Below are 12,356 nucleotides of genomic sequence, written 5' to 3' on the forward strand. Positions count from 1 at the left end.
CACCCTTTGCCTTTATGACATGTAAAACAAAATACAATCCCTAATATTTGAATAACACGTTGTATAAGTGTGTTTTCAAACTACATGTAAATGAGTGTAAAATAAGTATAAATTGACATAAAAGCATCAAAATAATCATTCTTATATCAAAGGGGTTTATATTTTGAGCAGAGATACACAAGATTGTGATCTGATTTGCCAAGAGGGGGTCTTGCTTTAGCGATGTATGAATCCTTGACATTTGCATAAAAACAAGTCCAGCGTTTTGTTTTCTCTGGTAGAGCAGCTGACAAACTGTTCGAATGTCGGAAGTGTAGCAGAGAGAGAGGCATGATTAAAATCCCCAGATATAGCAACAAACGCACTAGAGTGTTGTATTTGTAGCTTAGCAACCTCGGAGCTGATGACATCACACGCAGTCTCTGCAACAGCATTGGGTTGAATGTAAACAATTGCCAAAATAACACTGGTGAACTCTCTTGGCAAATAATATGGACGACAACTTAGTGCTAACAGTTCAATATCTGGACTGCAGAGACGACACTTCACAGTAACATGTCCAGGATTACACCATCTGTTGTTCACAAGCACTGCCAACCCACCTCCTTTACTTTTGCCACTCCTCTTTAAATCTCTATCTGCTCATATGGTCAGAAAGCCTGGCAATGAAACGCTGGAGTCGGGGATATGATCCTGAAGCAATGTCTCAGTGAAACACATAATACTGCATTCCCAATACTCTGGATGGGTCCTTGTTAGGGCTTGAAGTTCATCCAACTTGTTTCCCAGCGATCTCACATTGCCCATCATGATCGATGGAAGAGATGGTTTAAATTGCATTCTTCTCTCTTTCTCCCTCTTCTTTGCTTCTGCTCTGCATCCATGACGCCTCCTTTTCAACTCATTTGGGATTTGAGGCTGTAGTTGAGATATTATTTGAGATTTGGAGATGTTAATCAGCTGCTCCCGGTTGCAAAAAACCTTGTTGTTATGGTTACGTATCATAACAAATGTCCGAAAGCAAAGATATTTCTGTAAACATCCTTCCAGCTGCACAGCATCCGACACCAGATGAAATAATCGTCCAAAAAAAGTGATTTATATCCAGAAAAAAGAGGAATTAAATTTATCAAAAGTAATACAAAGTTTGTTATCAAAAGTAATATTTCAGAATGAAAGTAACAGAGCTACTCCAACATGCAGCCACCTTGAGCGGCGCAATTCTAGAACGTAAGGAGAGTTTGTTAAGGTAGAGTTGATTAGGTCATCCATCCCCCAGTCCACAACTGATCCTTCTGTCTTTGTCCCTTGCTCAGCTGTCTTCAAACAGGTTGAACCCATTTCCTCCCATTTCTAAACAAAGTCGTTGATCAGATGAAACCCTCCGGTTCCCCTGCTGACCCCATTCCTGCATCGTTTTTCAAACAAGTTCTAGCCACGATTGGACCCTCTGTTCTTACTATTATAAATACTAGTACTGTGACAAGTGTGGTTCCCGATGTTTTCAAACATGCAGTAGTTCATCCGTTAATTAGGAAACCTGGACTTGACCCTTCGACTTGCTCAAATTTCAGACCAATCTCAAAACTTCCCTTCCTGTCCAAAATCCTGGAGAAAATAGTTTTCATTCAATTAAACAAGTTTTTGAATGAGAACAGAATCTTCAAAATTTTTCAATCTGGTTTTAAGCAACTCCACAGCACTGAAACCGCATTAGTAAGGGTTTATAACGACATTATGATCTCAAACGATTCTGGTCAATTTGTGGTACTTGTGCTCCTGGACCTTACTGCTGCTTTTGATACTGTTGACCACAGTATCCTTATATCACGGCTGGAACAGTGGGTTGGGATCACAGGTGCTGCATTAGAATGGTTCCGCTCATACCTGAGTGGCAGGAGTTTCTGTGTCAAGGTTGATAATAATATATCCGCCTCGTTACTTCTTTCATGTGGGGTCCCACAGGGTTCAATTCTCGGATCCCTTCTGGTCTCACTTTATTTGCTCCCACTGGGGTCCATCCTGAGGAAACACGGTCTTTCATTCCATTGCTATGCTGATGACTGCCAGATCTACCTGCCTGTGAAACCAGCAAGTGCTTGCTCCATTCACCCGCTGTTAAAATGTCTGGATGACATTAGTGCCTGGATGGCTTCAAATTTATTAAGTTTTAACAATGACAAGACCAAAGCCATTGTTTTTAGCCCTAGCTCAATTGCCACCACTGATCCTGTCAACCTGGACTCTCTTCAGCCATATCTGAAGCAGTCTGGTAAAAATCTCGGGATGGTTTTAGACTCTGATTTTAAGTTTGACAAAAAAATCAACTCTGTTCTGCAGAAAAGCTTCTTCCAACTCAGACAGGTAGCTAAACTCAAGCCAGTGTTATCCAGACCCGACCTTGAGAAACTAGTCTACGCCTTTGTCACGACCCGATTGGACTTTTGCAATGCACTATATGCTGGGATCAGCCAGGCCTCCATCTCACGTCTTCAGCTTGTCCAGAATGCTGCTGCTCGGCTTTTAACCGGAACTCGTAGGTCTGAACATATTACTCCAGTTCTGTCCTCCCTTCACTGGCTCCCTGTTCCTACGAGGATAGTTTTTAAAATTCTTCTGCTGACCTTCAAATGCCTAAATGGCCTTGCACCCCTTTACCTCTCTGAGCTTCTGGAACCTTACGTTCCCTCTCGGGCCCTGAGATCATCTGATCAGCTGCTTTTGGCTGTTCCAAAAACAAGACTGAAGCTCAGATGAGATCGGGCTTTTTCAGTCATGGGCCCCAAACTGTGGAACAACCTGCCCCCGAGCATCAGGCAGGCCACCTCCCTTCCTCACTTCAAATCCTTGCTAAAAACACATCTGTTCTCTCAGGCATTTCATACAGTGTAAATTGTTCTAGTGTTTTTTAATCTGTGACCTTATGTTTTAAATGCTTTTTATTAAGTCTTCCGTTATTATCATTATTAGTGTATTGTATATATATATGTTTATATATTTTTCTCTTTAATTTACTCATTGATTGTTGTTGTTGTTGTTGTTGTTGTTGTTGTTGTTGTTGTTGTTGTTGTTGTTGTTGTTGTTGTTGTTGTTGTTGAGCACTTTGCTAACAGGCTCTGTTTTAAATGTGCTCTATAAATAAAGTTGACTTGACTAATAATATTAGCATGTCAGGGGAGCAAAACTGGTCGGTGAGCGACACACCATTTCTACTAGAAACTTTGAAAGAGCTCAAAATGATCTGTATTACCTGTAGCTGAGTCAGGGAGTGCAGTAACGTCTCCACCATCATTAAAACCTGTCGCGGTCCATTTTGGGTGCTCAGGTTTGTTTACGTTCACCCAGGAAGTAGAACTTCTTCTTCTGTGTTTTTTTTTTAAGGAGAGTTTACTACTCTGTGCATGTCAGTACTGCTGTTCAGAACAAAGCCCGCTGCATGTAAATGCTCGTCATGAACAGATTGTGCCCATGTAAACAATACATTTGAATTATTCAAACAGAACACATTTCAATCCGGTCAAAGAATTCTGCGCATGTAAACATAGCTTTTGCTGTGTGTATTTTATATTCTTTATGTATTTTATATTCTGTCTGTATTTTATATTCTTTATGTATTTTATACTTCAATTTATTCCTTTTGCTCTTTGCACTGTGGTTGTTGTTTGTTTTAACACAATCTTTCTGATATGTTTCTTACTGTAAAGTGTCCTTGGGTTTCCTGAAAGGTGCTTTTTAAATAGAATGATTATTATTATTATTATAGATCAGATGGTTCCTATTAGGCTTCCAGATTCAGCAAACTACCATCTCTCAGACTTTTTTCCTGTTCTTATGTGTTTTTAATCAACATACAAAAAAGTCAGGAGATAAGGTTTTCGGTGGGTAAAAATCAAATTAATTCAATGCCATTTTGGACGTGTGTACACAAGCGGCAAGCTACACAGTGCAAGGCAGAGAGAACTTCCGGGTCAGACCACTTGTCCAAAAATGAAATCATGACAACCGAAAGTGAGCGCTCGTTATCATTTTTGTTTTTTTTTCCATTTTCATTTTGTGCACAAAATTGGAAATATGATGATTCTTTGTGGCAGCACGGTGGCGCAACTGGTAGAGCTGCTGCCTCTCAGCGAGCAGGTCCTTGGTTCAAACCCCGGTCCAGGGGCCCTCTGGGTGGAGTTTGCATGTTCTCTCCGAGCATGCGTGTGTTTTCTCCGGGTACTCCGGTTTCCTCCCACAGACCAAAAACATGCATGTTAGGCTAATTGGTAACTCTAAATTGTCCCTAGGTGTGAGTGGGAGAGTGAATGGTTGTTTGTTTCGTTTGTCTCTATGTGGCCCTGTGATGGACTTGCGACCTGTCCAGGGTGTACCCCGCCTCTCGCACAATGATTGCTGGACATGGGCACCAGCGACCCCCGTGACCCAAAATGGAATAAGCGGGTAAAGATAATGGATGGATGGATGGATGGATGATTCTTTGTTATTTGATTTTTCATTTTGGTTTAATAAACAAAAGAACTAGTGTGTTTTTGTTTATTCATTTTTTGTTTCAAACAAAAAAACCTAACTGCCTGAATGTACACCGACCCCAGCCTATTTATAGGTGGGCGGAACACGCCACAGCCTAAAACAATCAAAGGTCAATTAGCCAACCCAAAATATGTTCAAAGGACAAATAATAACAATAATGTGCCTCAGGCACATAACAGTCACAAAAAAGAACAAATTATTAAATTTTGGTGGTGATATGGCTCACCATCTGGATCCTGGAAGTTTTTAAAGGACTCTTGTCTGGTTGTGCGCCATGGCCTTGGCAGAGGTGTTCACTCTCAGAGTGCTTCTAGTTTCACATGTGAAAAGAAAATGTTTGTTTGTTTTGGTACTAAAATTACACAACAATTATGTGCAATCATTTACATGATAATTCACAAGCTTTTCATGTACGATTTCCAATTATAAATTCAGTGTATTTTTATGATATAGTATTATTATTATTAGTATTATATTATTGTTTACTTACAGTATGTTACAACGTAAATTGGACACAATGTCAGAAGTTACCCAAGTGAAAATTTCCAAACCACTTCATGATGCATGTTGTTCTTATCTTGCTGCTGTACATTTGTTTTTATAAAATGATTAATATAAATAGTTATTTTGTGTCTAAATGAAAATTCATGTTACACAACAACAGCATTTGAGAGATGTCGAGACATAAAGCTCTCCACCCTTAGTGGAAAGAATTGTCCCAAACATACAGCATGTTTGCCTGCTCTAAAACACGCTCCTGGTTTCAGTTCCTATCAACAAGAGATTACAAGTACACTTGATCCAATAGTAACTCATTAGTAAAGTCACCGGTTTTAACCATCAGTACTGTTGTGATTCAGCTGGTTCTGTGATGCACAGAAATTGTTTGGTTTGATTGGGTCAGGTGTTCACAACGAAGTGTTCCTTAAAGTGGGGGTCACTAGAAAAATACAGTAGTCCCTCGTTTATCATGTTATCATGGGGGTTAGGTTCCCAGCCTCCCCCACAATAAGTGAAAAACCGCAAAGTAGGGATAGTAGAACATAGTAAGTAGTAGATAGTAAGTAGTAGTTTATTTTAGTATTTATGGATGAACGTGTTTTAAACCCTTCCCACACTCTTGCAATGTTCCTAACAATTGTCTAAACTCTTAAACCTTTACGAAAATATTAATTTGAAGATGAAGAATTAGCTGTCCAGTGATTACGCTGAAGGTGATGAAGATGAGATTAAACCAGGTGCGTTAAACTCAGATCTTTGAACGTTGTGTTAACAAACTTCACTGCTACCGCTGTCAGCGGACTCAGCCTCTCCGTGCAGAGAAACACTTTTTAATCCAAATCGCTTTGAAATTTGTCGAACCATCCTATGCTGGCGCTAAATGCAGTGGTTCGATGCAGTGGAAATAAAACCTGTCCTAATGAACAAATGGAAAAAATGAACATTTTCAAATAAAAGTCTTATTGTGGATTTTAAGATAAGGATTTAAATATGTTCAAATAGCGCCTGTTAGGGCATTTTGTTTGTTCAAGAGCACTTTTCCTTCCGTTTCCTTTCTTTCACTCTGCCTTTATTTTACCACAACAGATGGGTCAGTAGATAAAATGTCAACCCTACCCCCAAAATGTTGGGTTAGATAGGAAAGTGACACAGAGCAGATTAAACAGGTGTTCCTTACAAAGGTTATGGTATGAGGCAATTACGTGTCCCCTTCCACTCATCTGCTTGAACATGGCTGATAGTGCTGTGGTTACATTCCAATGTGAGACAGTTACGATAAGGATCTGAATGAGCTTTCACAGTCACTCAGGGAGCAATCTTGATAACACATGCCTTACCAAATCCACAAAATGAAATTGTGCTGTTTCTGCCCATCTCTGCAGCTCTATGTGCAACACAGGCCTGAATTACAGCACTGGGGAAAACCCAGTTGCCATGCCGGTGGATGAACGTATTTTAAAATACAATCTTATGCAGTCACCTGGCTAACAGCCGAGTTAGTATAAATAACCTGCAACCCTGTTACAAATGCATGGATACATTTTAGGTTGGCACCATTTTAAAGAAAAAGTGTAAAGTACATATGCACTTTTAAAAGTCATATTTAACACTTCAGTCTTCCTTTACAAATAAATTTAAATCTAAATAGCAAGGTCTACATTTTAATAATTTCCCTTAAGCAGAGATTTTTTGTGTTCCCTCCCTGACTTGTTCAGAGGGGTGGCTGACCTTCTCACGTGCCTGCACTATAGTAAAATGATTGGCCTATGATAAGAAAAGAAACGCACATGCTGGTGTTTATTCTTCCTCTGTACATGCAAATACTCATTTCTACCACCACTGCAATATGCCATCTAGTGGCCTAAGTATGTCATAGCAGTGTAGTGGATTAAAGTGCATCCATCCATCCATTATTTTTACCCGCTTCTTCCATTTTGGGTCACGGGGGTCGCCGGTGCCCATGTACAGCAATCACTGTACGAGGGGCGGGGTACACCCTGGACAGGTCGCAAGTCCATCACAGGGCCACATAGAGACAAACATGACTAACAACCATTCACTTTCTCACTCACACCTAGAGACAATTTAGAGTTACCAATCAGTCTAACATGCATGTTTTTGGTCTGTGGGAGGAAACCGGAGTACCTGGAGACAACCCACGCATGCACAGAGAGAACATGCAAACTCCAGCCAGAAAGACCCTGGACCAGGATTTGAACGGGCAACCTTCTCGCTGAGAGGCAGCAGCCCTACCAGTTGCGCCACTGTGCTGCCCAGATTAACGTTCAATGAAGTTAAATAATAAAACTAATAAAATTAATTAGGAAACATATTTTAAAAAATGAGGTGTCTTTTTTTCTACTATGGGGTTTACTTTTGTTTTTCAACCCTCTACACTCTCTCCCTCTTGAACTAATTTCTCCTGACATTTGTTACTATTCGGTATCTGCACCTTAGAGTGCAAGAGCATAGCAATTGTAGTAGTATGTCTGTGATTGTGTAGGGTAAGATAATGGGACAAAGCCCTTGTTCACACTGCAAGGGGTTGTTTGGATAAGAGTGTATTCACACCTTCACTCCAAGACCAATATGATGGCTGGCCCAGGGTGTCATACGTGAATTGCTCAGTTGGCCTCCCACATCACTGGGTATGTTTACATGGACATAAGTAACCGGATCAAATGGCCGGTCGGAATAAAAGTGTGTCATGTAAACACTCCATTCGGGTTATTTTATTGTGTATTCGGCGCGATCCGTTATAATTTGTGATCAGAACGAAACGGGTGGTTTATGCCGATCCGAAACCCGATCGGTGCGCATGTAAACGCTTGATCTGTTCGTTTTTATCTGATGGTGAAAAACTGACCTGACTGCGCATGTGTGACTTTGCCATTTCCGCCTGGCTAACGCTAATAATATTAGCATGTCAGGGAAGTAAAACTGGTCGGTGAGCGACACAACATTTCTACTAGAAACTTTTAAAGAGCTCAAAATGATTTCTATTACCTATAGCTCAGTCAGGGAGTGCAATAATGTCTCCACCATCATTAAAACCTGTCGCGGGTCCATTTTGGGTGCTCAGGTTTGTTTACGTTCACCCGGAAGTAGAACTTCTTCTTCTGTGTTTTTTTAAGGAGAGTTTACCACTCTGCGCATGTCAGTACTGCTGTTCAGAACAAAGCCCGCTGCATGTAAACTCTCGTCATGAACAGATTGTGTCCATGTAAACAATACATTTGAATTATTCAAACAGAACACATTTCAATCTGGTCAAAGAATTCTGCGCATGTAAACATAGCTACTGTGACCTTATCAATTCATGTCTTTCTCCCATATCTCCATCCTCTATTGCTTCCACCAGATCAAGCCTTTCCTTGACAATCTTTTGCTTATCCTGTGCTTCCTTCCCTGAGTTACTTCTACTTTGTGCATGATAGAAGGACATAATTCCATGGCAGTTGCACTAAGGGTAGACTGATTTTGAGCATTCTGTTCTGGCACTGTAGATCCTTGCTGCTGAGACCTTATAAGTGTATAGCATGAAATGCTGCTTTCATGGAAATGATGATAGGTATGCACTTCCGCCTCATGAGGGCTATCTATCACCTGGCCATCAATCCCCCCCCCCCCCCAGATTTATTGTTTTTTTTGTGCATATTTTAATTTCCTCTATAGGGAGTTTTTATTCAAGAGGCAGTTCTTTTGCATGCAGCAGGTTTCTGTGAAAGATTCACCCTGATTTCCTAAAGGCTCTGGGTGTTGTGGGACTGTCTTGGTTGACACGCCTTTGTAACATCAGGACATCTTCCTGGCTCCTGCTTACATGCCCCCGCTGAGACCATCCAGATCGGTACAAAAGAAAGTTAAATGCTGGATCCAGGACAGTGGCCCCATACTGAGAGATTGTTTTGACCGAACAGACTGGCAAGTTTTCAGAGAAGCTGCTGAAAATGGAGGTTTGCTTGATCTTGACCAATACACATCCTCAGTTCTGGGTTACATTAGTACATGTACTGAAACCGTCTCCACTATCAGAAATGTTAAAAGCTACCCAAACAGAAAACATTGGCTGAATGCAGAGGTGCGTACCCTGCTGCAAGCCAGGAACACTGCCTTCAGGTCTGGAAACTCAGAGGAGCTGAGTAGGACAAGAAAAGAGCTGGTTGCTGGTATTAAGAGGGCCAAGGCCACATATGCAAAGAGGATCGAGGGTCAATTCATCTCACAAGACCCTCGGAGCATGTGGAGGGGCATTAAGTGCATAACAGATTATAAAGGAAGGAGCGAGCAATGCCCCAAAGACCCATCTCTGCCTGATGCCCTCAACAAGTTCTATGCACGCTTTGAAGACTCGAACAGACCACCCAGCACCAGACTCACCTCACCACCGGATGAAGAGCATCTCAGCGTGACCTCAGCAGAAGTAAGGAGTACTTTCAGGAGGATTAATCCGCACAAGGCAACTGGCCCAGACAACATCCCCGGAAAAGTGTTGAAGGAATGTGCTGATAAGCTCTTTGAGGTGCTGGCAGATATCTTTAACACCTCACTTACCCTGGATACAGTTCCCACCTGCCTGAAGACTGCCACCATCATCCCAGTCCCAAAAAGCTCTACAGTGACTGGTCTGAATGACTATCGGCCAGTGGCCCTCACCACGATAGTCGCTAAATGCTTTGAAAAACTGGTCATGACTCACATCAAAACAACCATCAACATCAACGAGGACCCTCATCAGTATGCATACCGTGAGAACCGATCAACAGAGGATGCCATCTCCTCTGTGGTCCACACTGCGCTCAACCAACTGGAGCAGAAAAACTCTTACGTCCGTATGCTCTTTGTGGACTTCACATCAGCCTTCAACACCATGATCCCCCAAACCCTGATGGACAAACTATCCACACTAGGACTAAGCCCTTCCATTTGCAACTGGGTACTAGACTTTTTAACAAACAGACCACAGTTAGTGAGGATCCACAACTTCTCCTCCTCCACCATAACCCTCAGCACTGGCTCTCCTCAGGAATGTGTGTTGAGCCCCCTCCTGTTAACGCTGCTCACGTATGATTGTACAGCTACCCATCCAGGCTGTCACATTGTAAAGTTTGCAGATGATACAGCGGTGGTGGGATGCATCACAAACAATGATGAGTCCAGCTACAGGCAAGAGGTGGAACACCTGGAGAGCTGGTGCAAAGAGAATAACCTTCACATCAATGCGAAGAAGACAAAGGAGATGATTGTGGACTTCAGAAGGAACAAAAACATCTACACCCCCCTGAACATAAGAGGATCTGCGGTGGAAGTGGTCTCCAGCTACAAGCACTTAGGTGTACACATGAATGACGACCTCAGCTGGAGCAACAACACCACCAGCCTGATCAAAAAAGCTCATCAGAGACTCTACTTCCTCAGACGGCTGAGGCGAGCTGGTCTGGGAAGCTCAGTCCTCACCTCCTTCTACAGGTGTGCAGTGGAGAGCATCCTGTGCTCCAGCATCAATGTGTGGCATGGAGGCTGCACAGCTGCAGAAAGAAAAGCTTTGCAGAGAGTGGTGAAGGCTGCACAGAATTTTGTCGGAATCAGCCTCCCCACCATCACAGACATCTACACCTCCAGATGCAGGAAGAGGGCCACCTGCATCATGAAGGACCCCACTCACCCAGCACACACACTTTTTGCCCCACTCCCCTCAGGAAAGAGGTTAAGGAGCATTAAGTGTAGAACCACTAGACTGAGGAACAGCTTCTACTCTGAGGCTGTTAGAGTCATGAATCTATAACTAGAATAATCACTGTGAAAAACCGCATCATGTTGCTGCTGCTCTGTTTCAATGTTGATGTGTTAATGCATGCACATCTGCTCACAGACTCATGTTTGTGCTGATGTTCAATGTTTTATGTTATGAGTGCTTAGTCTATATTTAGTTGATGTTTTTCTTAGTTCATATCTTAGATGTTATTACTGTTTTTCTTATACATTTTATTGTTGGATGTAACTGGGACCTTGTGTACATAATTTCGCTCCACCACATGTACCACATGAGGTGCGAATGACAATAAAGAAACTCTGACTCTGACTCTGACTCTGACATCATGAGCAGTATCACTGAATTGGCAGACTGGAGTGGTGCTTCCCTTCTTCAAAACGGTGGACTGGATGTTGTGCTCAAATAATAGGGGCATTACTCTCCTTAATCTCCCTGGTAAGGTTTATTCGGGGATACTGAAGAAACGAGTCTGATCATTGGTCAAACTTCAGATCCAGGAGGAACAATGTGGGTTCTGTCCTAGCTGTGGAACACTGGATCAACTCTTTACCCTCACTACGGTGCTCAAGGGGTTATTGGAGTTTGCTAATCCAGTCTACATGTGTTTTGTAGACTTTGAGAAGGCTTTCAACTGTGTTCCTTGAGGTACACTGTGTGGAATGCTCTGTGAGTATGAGATTGGGGACCCATTGCTACGGGCTGTTCGGTCTCTATACAAGGGGTGCAAGAGTTTGGTTCACATTGCTGGTAGTAAGTCTGACCCCTTCAGGGTGGGAGTTGGATTTCGCCAGGGCTGCCCGTTGTCACAGATTCTGTTCATAACTTTTATGGATAGAGTTTCTCGGTGCTGCCAGAGGGTGGATGGAGTCTGGTTCGATGGTCTCAGGATTCATTCTCTGCTATTTGCAGATGATGCGGTTCTGTTGGCGTCATCATGCTGTGATCTTCAGAGCTCACTGGAGCACTTCACAGCTGAGTGTGAAGTGGCTGGGATAATAATCAGCACCTCCAGATCTTAGGCCAAGGTTGTCTGTTGTAAAATGGTGGATTGCTCTCTTTGGATCGAGGGTGTGGTTCTGGCTCAAGTGAAGGATTTCAAGTCTCTTGAGGTTTTGTTAATGAGTGAGAGAAGAATGGTTTGTGACATTGACAGATGGATTGGTGCAGCATCTGCAGTATAGCAGTGCTGGTCCGTTGTACTGAAGAGGGAGCTGAGCTGTAAGGCAAAGCTCTCTGTTTACCGGTCGGGCTATATTCCTACCCTCACCTATGGCCACAAACTCTGAGTAGTGACCAAAAGAATGAGATTACGGATACAGGTGGTTGAAATGTTTCCTCTGCAGGGTAGCTGGATTCTCCCTTAGAGGTAGGGTGAGAAGTTCAGTTATCTGGGATAGACTCTGAGTAGAACCACAGCTCTTCCACATCAAAAGGAGCCAGTTGAGGAGGTTCAGGCATCTGGTAAGGATGCTTCCTGGTCGCCTCCCTAGGGAGGTGCTGTGGACATGTCCAACTGGGGGGAGACTCCGGGGAAGACCCAGAACACGCTGGA

The 12,356-nt window shown here is 42.7% G+C and overlaps 1 protein-coding gene across 1 annotated transcript in view; it reads left to right on the plus strand.

Moving 5' to 3' along the window:
• The window catches only part of LOC119411749 (contactin-4), a 456,128-nt gene that overhangs the window by 9,149 nt on the left and 434,623 nt on the right, over nt 1-12,356 (plus strand). The window lies entirely within an intron of this gene.

Source organism: Nematolebias whitei, chromosome 7, assembly GCF_014905685.2.
Source record: "Nematolebias whitei isolate Nwh7 chromosome 7, NemWhi1, whole genome shotgun sequence".
In the NCBI taxonomy this organism is placed as follows: Eukaryota; Metazoa; Chordata; class Actinopteri; order Cyprinodontiformes; family Rivulidae; genus Nematolebias; species Nematolebias whitei.